The 15,600-nt window shown below is 39.5% G+C and overlaps 1 protein-coding gene across 1 annotated transcript in view; it reads left to right on the top strand.

Moving 5' to 3' along the window:
• Nucleotides 1-15,600, top strand: part of JAZF1 (JAZF zinc finger 1) — a 499,696-nt gene that overhangs the window by 1,193 nt on the left and 482,903 nt on the right. The gene's annotated exons all lie outside the window — the stretch shown is intronic.

Genomic DNA, 15,600 nt, shown 5'->3' with positions numbered 1-15,600 from the left:
GGCCGCGCCCAGCGCCCCGGGCCGCGCCGCTGCGGAGGCCTCGGAGGCTGCTTCTGCTAGAGAGAAATCCCCTGGGGCCAACGGCCGGGCATTTCCGTGCGTCTGGGCTGTGCGATTTGCCCTTCTATGGGTGCTAGGCCCGAGGGGCGCCGGCTGCACCCAGGGATTGGCGTTGGCGGCCTGCGCAGCGCCTCGGGCACAGAGGGCGTTGGGGGTGGGGGGGACGCCCCACGGGGCGGACAGTTTCCTTATGCCCTGCACCCGTGGTCTTTCAACAAGTCCTTTAATTCGGAGAAGTCCATACACACTCTCAAATTCGTCCATCCGAGGCCCCAGCGAAAGGATCAGTGGAGCTCACTGGCCCAGGCGATTTCCAGCCACCTGCGAAAGGTGTGGCCGGCGACCGCAAGTTGTCCTGCGTGGGTCGGGCGACCACGGGCCGCGCGAAGCCAGGTAGCGGCTGTCTTATCTGGACACACGTCAACTGCCTTACAGTGCTGTTTCTAAATGAATGGTGTGGATGCAGCTCACGTTTCCACGAAGTTGAGAGAATAAATCACTACTGCTGTGTATTTCGGCATCAATAAATTAAAGCAGAACATTTGCTTAGTGTAATGCTTTTTCTTTGCACACAGTGGGTGCTTACTAATCATTGAATGCCACTTTAGAGGGTGCTTTAATGGGCTGTGTGGGAAATACCTGTAAAGTGTTTTTCGAAAGATAATCCTGTAAGTTATCCTGCAGGTTTTGAAACTTCCAGAGTTTTAAAATAGTCCCATCTCCTCTGAAAAAGATGTGACCGAAAAGCTGGGTGAGTTTTGGTAGACTTGAAAAAGCAGGGATTTAAAGGAGTGACAAATCATCTGATTCATGCCATGATTAAATAGTCATACTGAAAGTGTTTGAAAGAAAAATCAGGTGTTCATGATATGGTGTTTAAAATAATGCTAAATAAAACTCTTGTAATACAAATTTCAATAGAAATTTTATTAGTTTCGTTTCTCTACTTCTTATAAGCCAATAATAAATCAAAATAGTATTTCCTGACGCAGGGCATGCTGTTCCTGCATATCCCTTTCATCTTCCAAAACAGTTATTTCAAGACAAACTATAATTTATGTAAGGTAATAATTTTCATCCATTGCCTGTGTATGTACCTGGACTAGCTAGTTAAAATCTAAATTACACTTATTGGAATATGTGAAAGACAAGTGTCTTTTTTGGAGCCTTTATATCTTAGACAATTTAAAACTTTTTGGTAAATCACAGAGGTTCCCCCTCCCCTTTTGTTAGCAGAAATTGTCTTCAACTTTGTGCAACCTGTGATTTTGGAGGGTAGTCATACTCTTTACTGTCAGGTTGGAACCAACTCATAGGTAGCCCTCCATTGGATTCCAGCGGCTCTGAATTGTTCAGGAGGAAATTACCCATCTTTCTTCTGGAGAGCTGGGGGTGGATTTGAACCTTTGGGTGAGTAGTACAACTACCTTCAGACTACATCACCAGAGCGTCCTTTAAGAGCATTAAGAGTTCCATAAATGTTCTAAAATTCAGCTTTAAAGTAATGACATGTCACTCTTGAAAGGCTGGTATTTTGCTTTTAATAATTAAAATATAGGAAAATAACGCGTTTATAGCAAGAACTATAAACAAAACCATTTCATATTTCTTAAAGTATCACTAACAGTATCCTTTGAAAACAGTTTGAAATTGGCAAGCCTTATGAAAAGTAAATACTAAAATAAGAAGGCCTTTAAACTTAACAGGGTGAAGAGGTAGCATAAATTATTATGTACCTTTTATCTTCCAAGGGAGCCCTGGCCACGCTGTGTACAAAAAGAAGTAAGAATTTCCCTCAGGTAGACTTAACACTTACCCGATTTGTAGATACTGACATGTAGAAGGATGTATGGTTTAGTCAGTAGTGTGCTTTTGACCAGTGGACTAAGACTCCCAGCAGTTTAAAACCACAAGCAGCATCTCTGGAGAAAGATGAGCCATCTTCTGAAATAGTGAAGGGGTTACTCTTGGAACTGACTGGACCTCATTGAGATACTTTTGAAGAGACTTGGGTGAAAAGTTTATCAGAAAAGATATTCTGTGAAAGTTGTTATACACACACATATGCACACATACAGTGTTCTGTTAAGTAACTCTCTGGAGATAATGGAGGGAGGTTTGTTAATTGATTGGATACCATTGTGAGGAAAGTTTGTGAAAACCCTGCTAAGAGATATATGCTCTTTTGGCTTTAGTTTATTACTATTGAGTTGATTCTGACCCATGATGACCCCAGTAAGTCGAAATGTGCTCCATAGAGTTTTCAATGGTGGATTTTACAGAAGGTAGCTAGGCTTTCCTTCTGACATGTCACTGGGTGGATTTAATCCTCCAGCCTTTCCCTTAGCAGTTGTTCACTTTAATAGTTTACACAACCCAGAATGACTAATTTATTCAAGAATATAGTAACACTCAGTTGTGTTAGAGATATACATAGGTGAGAGTTCCATTTTGGAACCCTTCCTGGTTATTAGCTTTTAACCACTATTAAGAAATCCTTAATCAGAAATAGAATGAAAGTTTATGGGTATATTGACATATTTCTTGTTTGAAATCTTTTTAAAGGCCTTTAGTTTCAGGACCTTAAGTTTGTACTTTAACTGTATTAAAAATTCTAAGATAAATGAAATTTGTTAAATTGAAAGCAACTCTGTTACCTTATGCATATATACTTAGCTCTTGTTTTTAATCATTTGCCTGTTTTATACAAAAAAAAGAATTTGAAACTTCAGAGTAAAAGAAAGTGTGATTTTACCAGGCTGTGTTTTAGCAGTTTTTCTTTCTCCTTGAGGTGTACTTTATTTGGTTTTTGTTTTTGGTGTTTTGTTTTTTTCCCTTTGCATTTCATTGCTGACCCAGTGCAGGAGCACCCATCTCCATCTACAACTTGAGTATCTCAGCTAACCTCTGTCCCCTGAAAAATAAACATCTCCTTGACCTACAATTGTGAGATACTCTTCCCTCAGCTTTACTCTCAACTCATTTATAGTCCTGATTGAGTCTGGGGGACTGAAAAAGTTGATCAGGGTTATTTTGCTTCTTAGAATGACTAGATACTTGAGGTTGTAAGAACAATTTTCACATGTGCATCTTAACTAATCTGGAACCCAGGAATCCTAGAAACATAAGGAACACTAAATTTAGCCCTGATGATCATGTCACAGACTTGGAAAATATCCAGTCTATCCCTGTGCCCAATGCTATGAATTCATTTGACTTCAGAAAGACTACCTCTTTAATCAATCCTTTACTTTTTTGTTTTGTACTATCAAGTTGGAATCTACTCATAGCTGACCCTAGCAGATTTTAAGAGACAGTAAATCACATGGGTGGAGATTGCCCATCTCCCCCACTCTACCCCATCCCACCCCGAGGGAGCAGCTGTTGGATTTGAACCTTGAACCTTTGGATTGGCAGCACAGCTCCTTACCCGTAAGGTACCAGAGCTCCTTAACCAACCATTCTTACCTGGTCAAATTATGTAAAGGTACATTTGTAAAAGTATTTCCGCATTTTGAACTTATTTAATAATATCTATTGAACACCTACATTGTGCCAGGCACAGATAAGAAACTCAAATATGTATTTATTGGTGAACAAAACAGACAAACATAGCAACATTTGGAGAATTCGCCTTGTGAAGTGGGAGAGATGATGAACAGCAATAAGACTAAGAAGTTAATTATATAGTGTGTTTGCTTATGGTTTGTTCTTTGGAAAAGAGAAAAGCAGAACAAGGTAAGGGGGTTTGGGAGAAGGTAGTGTTGGAATTGTAACTAGATTAGTTAGGATAGGCCTCATTGAAAAGCTGATAAAACAGAGGTGAAGGAGTTAGCCATGAAGATATAATGGGGAACATCATAGTCCAGACAGAGGGAATGAAAGGCTGCAAAACAGGACTGTGCTTCTTGGACTGCAAGACAGGCCTGCTACTCTCCAGGAATCTGATTTAATTTGATTATTCTTGTCATTTTTGTGATGGTGCTGAAGGGATAGCTTGTTTAGAACTTGCCTCAGATGTTAGTTAGATGCTGCAGCTTTGCTACTTTTGGTTTAGATTTCCTAAAGGGGCCTTTCTATGGCTTGCAGTAGCTATGACTTAGTAGTTCTTGATCCTCAATGTCACCAGGTTCCTGAAATGGATCTTCACTTGCTAGTTTTCTTATCTCGGAGACCCACCCATGCTGTTTCATTTCACAGAGTAGTTTTTGTAAACCATCTAATTAATAAAAGTCTGATTCTCCAGAGGTAAAAAAATGAAGGAAAATGCTTTCAATAATACTCTTTAAACTTTGGATCTCATGATGGTTTAGTAAATATCTACTTTCCCCCAGTTCATGTGATTATTTTCAGTATTTTTTCAGAGAAGTTCTGTGGCATACAAAGTAGATAGCCTTTGCCATATACAGGCAGTTCTTGGTTATGAATGGCTGATTTGCATATAACCTGTATTTAAGAACCAACCCCTGCAAAGCCTATTACTATATTAAAATTTTAAGATGCATACAGATAATCTGTAATAAAACATGAGTGCTTCTGTGCCAGTGCATACCAAAACATTATTGTTGTATTATTATGTTAAAGATGTTTTTGCTATCTGGAAGTGTTTCAGACTTTAGTGTTTTTTTATGTATGGAAAGGTACACTGTATAGTCACTTTTCACTTAATGACATGATAAAGTTTCAGAGATTAGACAATTACGCAAAATCAGTGTTCTAGAAGGAGTTGAAGGTGGCCCCAGGCCTTGGAACTGTTGTATTCTGGGTCTTATGGCCCTATCACTGGGCTAGTGGTGCTTTTGTGGATTTGGGGCCTGGCAATGGGCTAGAGACTCAGCTGGGGCTCAGGCAGCTGGCAGGTACAGGAGTCAGAATGGTGGGTGGCAGTTGCGGCCTGTGTTCCTGCTGACCACAGCCACCCCCTCTGCAGCTTCAGTTGCCTGCTACTGCCTCCCACATCAGGAAGGACCCTCCCCAGAAACAGCAATGCACTACTGGTCTTAGAACCCAAGACGAGCATCCTGTAAACTAACAGCTTTTCAGAAGAGGAGCCCAGCAGCCTGAGCTTGGAGGAGGAGGGACCTGTTGTCTTCTGCTACAGTACCCAGAATCTAAACACCCCCCAGGGCCTTTCTCACTGCAGGACTTGGTTCCTCCAGGGCATTGGAGTAGATGAAGTTGCAGCAGTCTCCCTCCTGACCTTCTCCTGGGCTACTCCAGCCACTGCCGACTCTTCAAGGAAGGGGCTTTCAACATCCACCTCCATCTATTTTTGCATAAAATACTGCAGCAGTGACTCCATTGTGGCAAGAGACTCTGGAGAGGTGACTACGTCAGCTGTGTGCCTGATAGAAACAGGCAATGTTGTGCTTGAGAAGCTGGACAAGGGAATTTGACAGTCAGGTTCATGTGAAATAGTAATTTTTAGTTATTTATTTTTTTGCAATTGTCTTAAATGCATCATGTTGGATAGATTAGGTGTAAGCTATACACTAAGACAAACATTTAACTTACAGATGTTAGATAAACCTTTACCTCATTGTTCTAATTTACGAATTTGACATAAAGACAGACTTAGGGATGTAAATAATTTTTAGTTCAGGGACTGCATGTATGTTGTTGCTGTTGTTGTTAGGTGCCATCAAATCAAGTACAACTCATAGTGACCCTTTGAACAACAGACCTGAGCCCTGTCCTATCCTGTGCCATCCTCATCATCTGTGACACATTTGAGTCAATTGCTACAGATACTATGTCTGTCCATCTCATTGCAGGTCTGCCTCTCTTTCACTGACTCTTTACCTTTCTTAGCATGATGTCCCCTTCCAAAGAATAACCTCTCCTAGCAGCATGTCCAAAGTATGAGAAATGACGCTTTACCATCTTTGCCTCCAAATACCACAAGACCTATCTGTTTGTTCTTTTGGTAGTTCATGGGATACTCTTCTCCAACACTACAACTCAGAGGCATCAATTTTTCTTCATTGTGCAGTGATTGCTTGTGATCTTACACCGGTGAACAAATTGGAGTATAGAAAGGTTAAGAAATTTCCAGGAGAGGTGAGTTTGAATTTGAATTCCAGATAGTTCTGAGAGTTGGGCCTGTCCCACATTGTCAGACAGATGAAAACCTAGGCAGTACTTTTACCCTTCTCCCCATATTTGACTAGTGTTTGCTCTTTTGGAACAAACTTAACCTCATTGCCATCCAGTCATAACCAGCTCATAGCTAATGCTATGAGGATGTAGATCAGAGGCTGTAAATCACATAGGAGGAAATGATTCATTTCTCAGTTGAGGAGCTGGTGGATTTGAACCACCATAGAGGCTGAGCTGCTTTTGGATTAGCAGCACAGCTCCCTATGGACTAGGCCACCAGAGCTTCCTCTTCTTTTGGAAAATGATTCCAGTAAGGATCATCTGAGAGGCAGTAGAGTTGGAGCTAGCTTGCTTGGGTTTGACTACACCTCTGCCTTGCCAGCTGTGTGATCGTGGACAGATGACTTGACTTTAACCACACTGTGCTTCACTTTCCCATTTTGTGAAACAGATAATAACAGCATCTACTTCATGGAGTGATTAATGAGGATTAAGTGAGCTAATATATGTACTCATCCACAATATTAAATTATCTACATCACTCATATTCTTGCCATATTGTGTATTTAGTAAATAAGTAAATTTGTAATCCTGCTATGAAAGTCAACATTAGAGGTTAACCTCATGTAGGTGGTGTCCACCTACTTGACTGTTTTGAATGTGGTTTTACAACCACATTAAATCATTAGATTCTTCCGGGGAGCGACAGAACGGGAAGCAGGAGACCTCAGCAGTCTAGAATTGGAGTTGCTGCCTTAGCTGCTTACACTTTGTGTGGCAAGAGACACTTTATTGCTGGCAAAGGTCCTTACCACTGTGGACTTGGAAAATGCTTTCAAGGCCAGAGGCTTCCAACATGGCCCTTCCTTGTTGCCTGTATTTATATGAAATGACCCAGGGTTAGAAAGAAGCACTGTGCCTTGGTCCTGTTGGCACATTTCCTGAGGGCATTTCCTGTGGGGAAAAAGAATGACTGAATGAATAAATGAATGAATCAAAATGTTGTTACAGCCTGTTCTGGTCTCTGCCTGCACCCTATGGATTGGCAGTATCTTCCCTGTTACTCCCTTCTACAGGTCACAGAAAAGTCCCAGGTACAGAGCAAGAGGAAGTTTTTTTTTTTGTTTTTTTTTTTTTGCAAGAGGAAGTTTTAAGTACACATGCATGTGGATACATGCATATACACATATGTAACCTGTGTACAGTGCAGGACAACTGTAAGTACATGTGCATACACTTCCCCCCATATAGCATGGGGCAGCCGCAGGTACACCTGCATATAAACTGTATACATATATGCAAGATGGGACAACTGTGAAACATCTCACATTTCATGGCATTCTTCAGTAATTTTCCCACTTATCTATTTCTCTCCTGTAAATACTTAGATCCTGTTCCATAAGTTTCTTTTTATTCCTTTTCCTTTTCCTTTATTCATTTTCTGATGAGTGACCAGTATTTATAACAGAAAATTTCTGCCTGCACTGATGGGGGTGAAATACCGTTTAGAAAAGAGTTTGCTTTAGAGAAAGTTCTTTGGGGACCTCTGCCACCTTGACAGGTACAGAAATGTATACTGACAGCTGGTTTCAGAAAACTTTAGTCTCCCATTGATGACAGTGAGGAAGCCTTAAGGCTGAAGTATGCTGGTGACACTCGAGAGAGGCCTTGTGGTTTAGATTGAGAGGCATGATAAAATGCTACTGAATTCCTTTTTTAAAAAAATCTTCCCATTTTTTTAGCTTTTTTCTAAGAACCACATTGTCAGTTTCTATTTCATCCCCAGTCCCCATTTTTATCCCTGCCCTCAGATCCTGACAGTGAAAACATGTCATGAATACTGAAGAAATGCTTGCTAGATTGCATATGTACATTTTGTTTTATGAGGAAGAAAATAGATTTGCTCCATATTGACCCAGCTAAAAATCTAATCCCAAATGCACTGCAGTTGAGTTGATTCTGACTTAAAGTGATCCTCCATCTAGTTTATAAGACTAAATCTTGCCAGGAGTAGTTTGGCCTTCTTTCTCCCACTAAGCTGGTGGTGGATTTGTGCCACCTGAAATGTACAGCCTTTTGGATAGCAACACAACATGGTGTGGACTATGTCTGATAGCCTGTGTTTATTCAGAATCTGAAAATGAAAAACTGCAAATGTCAGAAATGTGATCCTTCTTGTTTAAAAACTACCACTGATTAATAACTAGAATAGTTTAAAAAAATACTGAAGTGTTGATCATCTTATTAGGAGTGGTGGCATGATGGGTTAAACATTGGGTTGCTAACTATGTGTCAACACTTAAAAACCTACAAGCCTTAGGGCACTCTGGTGGTCTAGGTGTAAGAAATTGTGCTTCCAACCTAAATGTAGATGCTTCAAATCCACCAGCTGCTTCATGGGAAAGACAGTGTCCTTGCATGTGATTTACAGCCTCTGAAAACCTGCTGGAGAGTCAACCATGAGTAGATTCTGACTCAACAGCACATAACAACAACTACTCCATGGGAGAAAGATGACGCAGTCTGCTTCCATAAAGATTTACAGCCTCAAAAACCCTGCTGGACAGTTTTACTCTGTCCTGTAGAGCTGCTGTAAGTTAGAGTTGACCGGACAACAGTGAGTTTATTATTTTACAGTTCCTTATTTTATGCTGACATGATACTGGGAGGTTGCAATAGTTTTCACCTCCAGTTTTGTTTTTGAACTCAGTCTCAGTAGCTGGAGGTGTGTAAAAAGGGTCGAGTATTTCTAATGACCCTCATTTGCGCAGATGTCTAAGTGATTTTATAGGTTATCAAGTGCACCTCCAGAGAACACTGAGTCTCCGGGTGCCCACTGTCCTTTATTGGACTCAGCTACTAGCCTCCTTACAGAAATACTGCCAGTTGACCAAGCTGTAATGGTCACTTTCCCAGATATAGACCTCCAAGAAGGCACAAGGTCTTATTAACATGGAGACTCTCACTCTTGGGCTTTTCTTTATCTAAACATACATTATGTGTACACACATACCACAAAAGTATATGTGTATGTATACATTTATTTACACATTCTGTATGAAAACCACCAATTACCATGAGTAATGTGGACTGTTGCACACATTTTTAGTATCTCTTCTGTGTTAGTAGTGAAGGGAGTTCTGGTGGCCTAATGGTAAGGAGTTCTACAGAAGGTGGTTCAAATCCACCAGCTGCCCCACAGGAGAAAGATAGGCATTCTCCTTCCATGCAGTTTACAGCTTCTGAAAGCCCTCTAAAGAGTCAGCTATGGGTTGGTTCTGGCTCGTCAGCATGTAACAAAATATGCTACGACAGACACAAACAGGTATACAGTTTTCTCTTTTGAAGGAATTTAAAGTTTTTAGAGGTACCAGGAGTATATGGAGTAAGATGAGAGAGATCAGAGGCAGATTTATTGTGAAGCTAATGAGTCTGGCACCCCAACACCCCTCACTTGCACATTTCTAAGAAATACATTATTAGGGCCCAGTAAGCCCTTCTCAAGCCCTCAGAGGAGCCTTGTAAGGCATTCATGGAATCATAAGTTGTAAAATTTTCAAAAGTTTTCTATTTACTAGCGCTCAGGTAATAATTTACTCTTCCGCTCTGATTTCCCCTTTGTCACATTTTTCCTTGGATTTATTTAGTGGCATTTTGGAGTACTTTGAGATCTAGCTAAAATAAAGTTCATTTAAAATACACTTAGAGTTTAGTGGGATATATTTATATGCTGACAGTAATTTCTGTGTTTAATTAAGTTACAGTTCACCATCCTAATGTAGGAATGGCTTACCAAGAATACTTCCCAATACTGCCCACTGTGTCAGCTCACAGGAGTTCCTGAACACAAAGGTACAGGGTCAGAGGTGGCACTGTAGTGTGAATGTATACTGTGGCACCTACTGGTGGGACTCTGGTTTAAAATGCTTAGATCTAGACACTCCTGTGAACAGTTCTGTTATTACATGTTCAGAATCATAAATGCAAAATTAAGTTCTTATCTAAGTGTCACTAATATTAGGTATCATATTTTTCTTTTTTGGTAGGAATTATGTGCTTTGAGTTTCTTTTGCATATGACATGAATATATATCACCGTTGTTATATACTGCTGAGTTGAAACTGACTTATAGCTGACCCTCCAGCGGGTTTTCAGAGAAGGGTAATCACATGAAAAGATATTGCCCATCTTTCTCCTGTGGGGCAGCTGGTGGATTAGAACTGTCAGCCTTTGGGTTGGCAGCCCAACTCCTTACCATTAAACCACCAGAGTTCCCTGTATATCAGTAGGAAGAAATACTCACATTGACTTAATTAATGAGTGTAGTTAACACAAAGAAAATACCTAGGAAAACAAAATTCTGTAGTCTTATGATTCATATGTCAAAGAAAGTTGTTAGGATTGCTTAGAAATATGAGAACACTCCTAAAAATGTTTAAGACATTGCCAGTAAGGAGCTATGAGACTGACAGCTTCATCTAGTTAAATGGCGTCTTAGTTTCTCAAGTGCTGATGTAACAGAAATACCACAAGTGAGTGGCTTTAATGAACAGATACTTACTTTCGTATAGCTAGCAGGCTGAGAGTCTCAATTCAAGGTCCTGGGTTCAGAGAAGGCTGTTTCTGCCAGTTTTAGGGGAAGTCCTCCTCTCTTTAGCTTCTGTTTCTCTCTTCCTGGACATCTTCATGTGGCATGTCTTCCTTCTTTCTGTGTTTGTGCCTTCTTACTTTAGTGCCAATCTCTTTCATATGATCTTAAAAATGATTTATCTTGAAGTCCTCATCTTTCGGTTTGCTGCACTGTAGAGGCTTGCTGTGATGCGGGAAGCTGTCCCACTGCATTTCATAAGTTTTCACCATCACCATGGCAGAAAACTTTCAGTGGAGCTTTCAGATTAGGAAATGGGCTTAGTCATTCACTTCTGAAGTTATTTGTTCTATACAATATTGAAATATAGTGTCAGAAAATGAAACCATCAGTTTGGAAGACATTCAGAATACACCTGGGGAAGTGTTACCTTCTCTAAGTAGAATCTGCCTTACCCATGAGGAGAGGGTAAAACAGCTACTCCATGGCCTTCCCTTGCTGATGTGACATGACTCCAAATGAGGAGAAACAATTGCAAACATGCATCAGTTATCAGAACTTGAAGGCTAGGAAGTATGAATCAGAAATGAAATACAGAAAAACTGGAATTTGTAAAAAAATGCAATTAAACACATGAAGATCTCTATCTACTAGACATTAGTGCTAAATGGACTAGTATTGACTATTTTCAGTCTTCTGTGTTGGGGATAACAAATTGATGAGACATGGCGCCACATTCATTGTCAAAAAGAGCAACATTACAAGGGCCATCTTTTTAAAAAAATTTTTTTCAAATTTGTGTGTGTGTGTATGTGTGTGTGTACCATCAAATTGGATCTGACTGGTACAGGAGGAGATTGTCCCTCCTTCAGCAGAGCATCTGGTGGATTTGACCCACGTGCCTCTGGGATTTCAATGCAGCTTCTTGCCACTAGGCCACCAGAGCTCACCACAAGGTCCATCTTGCAGTATGGTATTGTCAGTAACAGGATATCTGTACACACTAGGAAGACATGTTAATATGGCTAGTATTTGAATATATTAAGTAACCTTTAAAGGCAAAGATGAAGAAATTTGGAAATTCTATCAACTTTAATCAGGAATTTATCAAACATATAGTCATGATGGATTACTAATGACTGGTGATTAGAAGCAAAAGTTGAAAACAAAAAAGAAGGACTGGTGTTTGGAAAATAGAGCCTTAGTGATAAAAACGAGGCTGGAGATCACTTGATAAAATTTCCTATGACCAATTACCTCCTGAAATGGTTAAGCATGGAACAATTTTCCTATGACCGATTACTCATTGCAAATCTTTTTTAAAAAAAGAAACAGAACAAAACAAAAATAATAAACAGAAACTATACATGTGGAGTTCACTGGCCAGACTACACAGGAATCAAGTTGACTATGGTTATGTAAGAAAATGCTGGAGAAGCTCAATATCATCACAAGGCCAGTAGCTGATCATGGAATAGACCATTAGCTGCTCATTTGCACATTCAGATTGCTGAAGAAAATGAAAACAAATATGAAATATTACCATGTATATATCCTACTTGAATCAAGAATAGATTTGTTGAGCACTAATGACAAAACACTAGGTGAATGGTGGGATAATATTAGGGATCTCATATATAATGAAACAAAAGCTCATTAAAAAGACAAAAGAAGGACCAAAATTAATGCCTGTAGACACTGAAACTTTCTGTGGAATGTAGAGATACTAGAGCAAATGGGGGAACAGGTGAAGTAAGAACAGAAGCTGGAGAAAAAAAATTTCAAAGAGAAGGTGTTACAAGGAAATGTGCAAAGACCTGGCGTTAGGAAACCAGAAAGAACACTCTTGGCATTTCTCAAGCTGAAAAACTGAAGAAACTTCAGATCTAGAGTTGTTAATTCTGAAAGATTCTCTGGGCAAAATATTGAATAATAAAAGAATGAAAAGAAAATGCAAGAAATACAGTTTCAAGAATTGTCTAGAGTTGTCAATTCTGAAAGATTCTGTGGGCAAAATATTGAATAATAAAAGAATGAAAAGAAGATGCAAGAAATATATAGTTTCAAAGAATTGTTCCATGCTTAACCATTTCAGGATGTAGAATATAACCATTTCAAGAGGTAGAGTATAATTAAGAACAAGAAGTCAAAAAAAAAAAGAAGTCCAAGCTGTGTTAAAGGCATTTTCTAATAACAATTTTCTGGGAATTGAGAGAACACCAATTGAGGTGTTTCAGTAAACAGTTACAGCACTGAACATATTCACTTGTCTGTACAAGTTTGCAAGACAGTCATCCGGTTTACCGGTCTACTTAAAGAAAGGTGATCCAGTACAATGTGGAGATAATAGACAGTATCATTAATACCACGTGAAATCTTGCTGAAGATCATGAAGTAATAACTAAAGCTGTATAACAATAGGGAACCATATGTGCAACATTAACACAGCCAGCTTCTCAAGGATAAGGATTAAAATTTACAACACATGTTGTGAGAGTACACAGTTCAATTAATTTCAAAGATGAATTATAATATTTATTTTCATAAATTTATAGAATAAATATTTTCTTTCAGGGTATAAAGCTTCTATGAATCAGTATTGAAGTCCTTTCTCTCAAGGTATGGAGATGTGAATACGATGATAAATATTGATCTGTTTATATGTGTATGATTATAGCATACTCACAAATACTAATGATGCAGTAAGCATAAGGTAGTTACAGTTTAAGGGAATTTGAAGATAAATTTGAAAAGCTACTCTTCTATATTAAAGATATTTAAAAAGGAATTATCTTTTTACGTTTGGGGCTTAGAACTTTGTAGTCCTTTTCCAAGTTGAGGACAATTGGAGGCTTAGTTGAGCATTTCTTACTTACCTTATGATGTGTGATTACCTAGAACATGTTAAGACTTAAGCAGTGCTAGGACATCATCTTTGATAGGGTTATTTGGTGGAAAGGAAGCAGTCAGAGAAGGCTGGGAAGGAAGATTGAATGCTGGATCTAGATTCCTAATTGCACCACTTTTTAGCTTTTCAGAATTGGGCATCTCTGACAGTCTTTATTTGTGTAAAATAGTAACAGTACTGTTTCTTAGAAGAGCTCTAGTGGCTTTGTTGATCTGTGTGTGGGGGGGGGCAGTACTAGGAGAAGGGCATCATTCTTGGAAGGGTGGGAGGTCACTGCAAGAGAGGAAGACCATTGATGAGATAAATTGACACAGTGACTGTGACGCTGTCTGTCTGTCTGTCTGCATTCTTGGAAGGGTGGGAGGTCACTGCAAGAGAGGAAGACCATTGATGAGATAAATTGACACAGTGACTGTGATGATGGGATCAGATGTGTTAGAGACAGTGATGTTGTATCAGGATAAGGCAAGGTTTAGAGCCATTGTTCTGAGTCACTGTGAGAAGTTGTCATAGTTGACCTAATGGCACATAACAACAACAGATGCCTAGGGGTAAGGAGCTGCACTGTCAGCCTGAAAGCACATGCTCAAATGCACTAGCTTCTCTGTGGGAGAACGAAAAGATGGGCAGTCTCCTCCTATGTGATTTAACTGCTTCTAAAAAACTGGCTGGGTCAACAGTTCGTTCTGGCTCTATGGTACTTAACAACAACAACAACCACCACCTCTGTTTTTTAAGTACTTTCTGACCTTTGAAAGAGGAAGCTCTGATGGCCTAGCATTAAGGAGTTGAGCTGCCAATCTAAAAGCACAAAGTTAAAATCTACCAGTGACTCTGCGGAGGAAAATGGGCAGTCTCCTCTAGCTGTGAATGTGACTAGAGGACAAAAAACAGCCTTGCAAGTTGCACTGCTAACCCAAAGGCTATGTGCCTCAGGTGGCTCAAATCCACCAGCAGCTCTGAGAGAAAATGATGAACAATTTTCTCCCAATGCAACTTTGGAAATCTGATTTGAGGAGGTGGGGATGACTCTATGAGTTGGAACCAACTTGGTGGCAGTGGTTTGGTTTAGTCAGTCACTTATAATTGTCTTTATATGTATTATTAATTTGAAGACCAGCACTGGTCTCATTTAATACAAGAGGAAACTGGGATATAAGGCAAATAACTAGTTCAAAGTACGAGGCCAATAAAATGGCCAGAACATGAGAATAGGCTAGCCCTTAGGGGTTCCCAGGTATCTTAGCGTTTGCTAATATGCTATTTCAAAGTGTATACATTTCAATAGAAGGCTCTTGTATGATACTACTCTTGTATTAGGCTACTCATCTTAGATTCCAAAAGATGTATTTCCAGTGGGAGCACTTTAGATGGCCAGTGGAGTATTTTGATGCCTTCTTCCTAGAAGAAATAGAAATAGATCAATGATGATTAATTTTTTATGACAGTGTATGAGAGTGATCATGTGAAACACAATGTGAATGAAGGACTGTGTGAATCACAATGTGTATGAATGAAACACAATGTATACGAATTTTTTTCCCTTGGGAGGTTCCACATAGGTCAATGTATTTTTTTTTTAACCCAAAATAACAGTTTTAGAACACTCTGGCAAGCTTTTTGGGAGAGCTTTATAGTCCACACAAAATTCTGCAGCCTGCTCTTGTATACAAGTGGTGTTCACATCTGTATGTCTCGATAATTTGGACTGCCATATTGAGCCCAATCTCTCAGCCCATTGTTGATAAGCTTCTGACTGTTATAAGACAGAGTAGAACTGTCCCACAAGGATTCCAAGGTTGAAAATCTTTATGGAAACAAGACTTGCATTTTCTCCTATGGCCCCATTGAGCAGTAGAGGGTTATGTCAAGAGGAATTGTATGCAAACCAATATAAAATAAAAATAAATTAAAAAAGATAAATAGAAATGTTCAAGGCTTCTGA

The sequence above is a fragment of the Elephantulus edwardii genome, unplaced genomic scaffold (assembly GCF_000299155.1).
Source record: "Elephantulus edwardii isolate Elephantulus edwardi_28Jun2011 unplaced genomic scaffold, EleEdw1.0 scaffold00182, whole genome shotgun sequence".
NCBI classification, from domain to species: Eukaryota; Metazoa; Chordata; class Mammalia; order Macroscelidea; family Macroscelididae; genus Elephantulus; species Elephantulus edwardii.
This window is presented reverse-complemented; position numbering and strand designations above follow the sequence as displayed.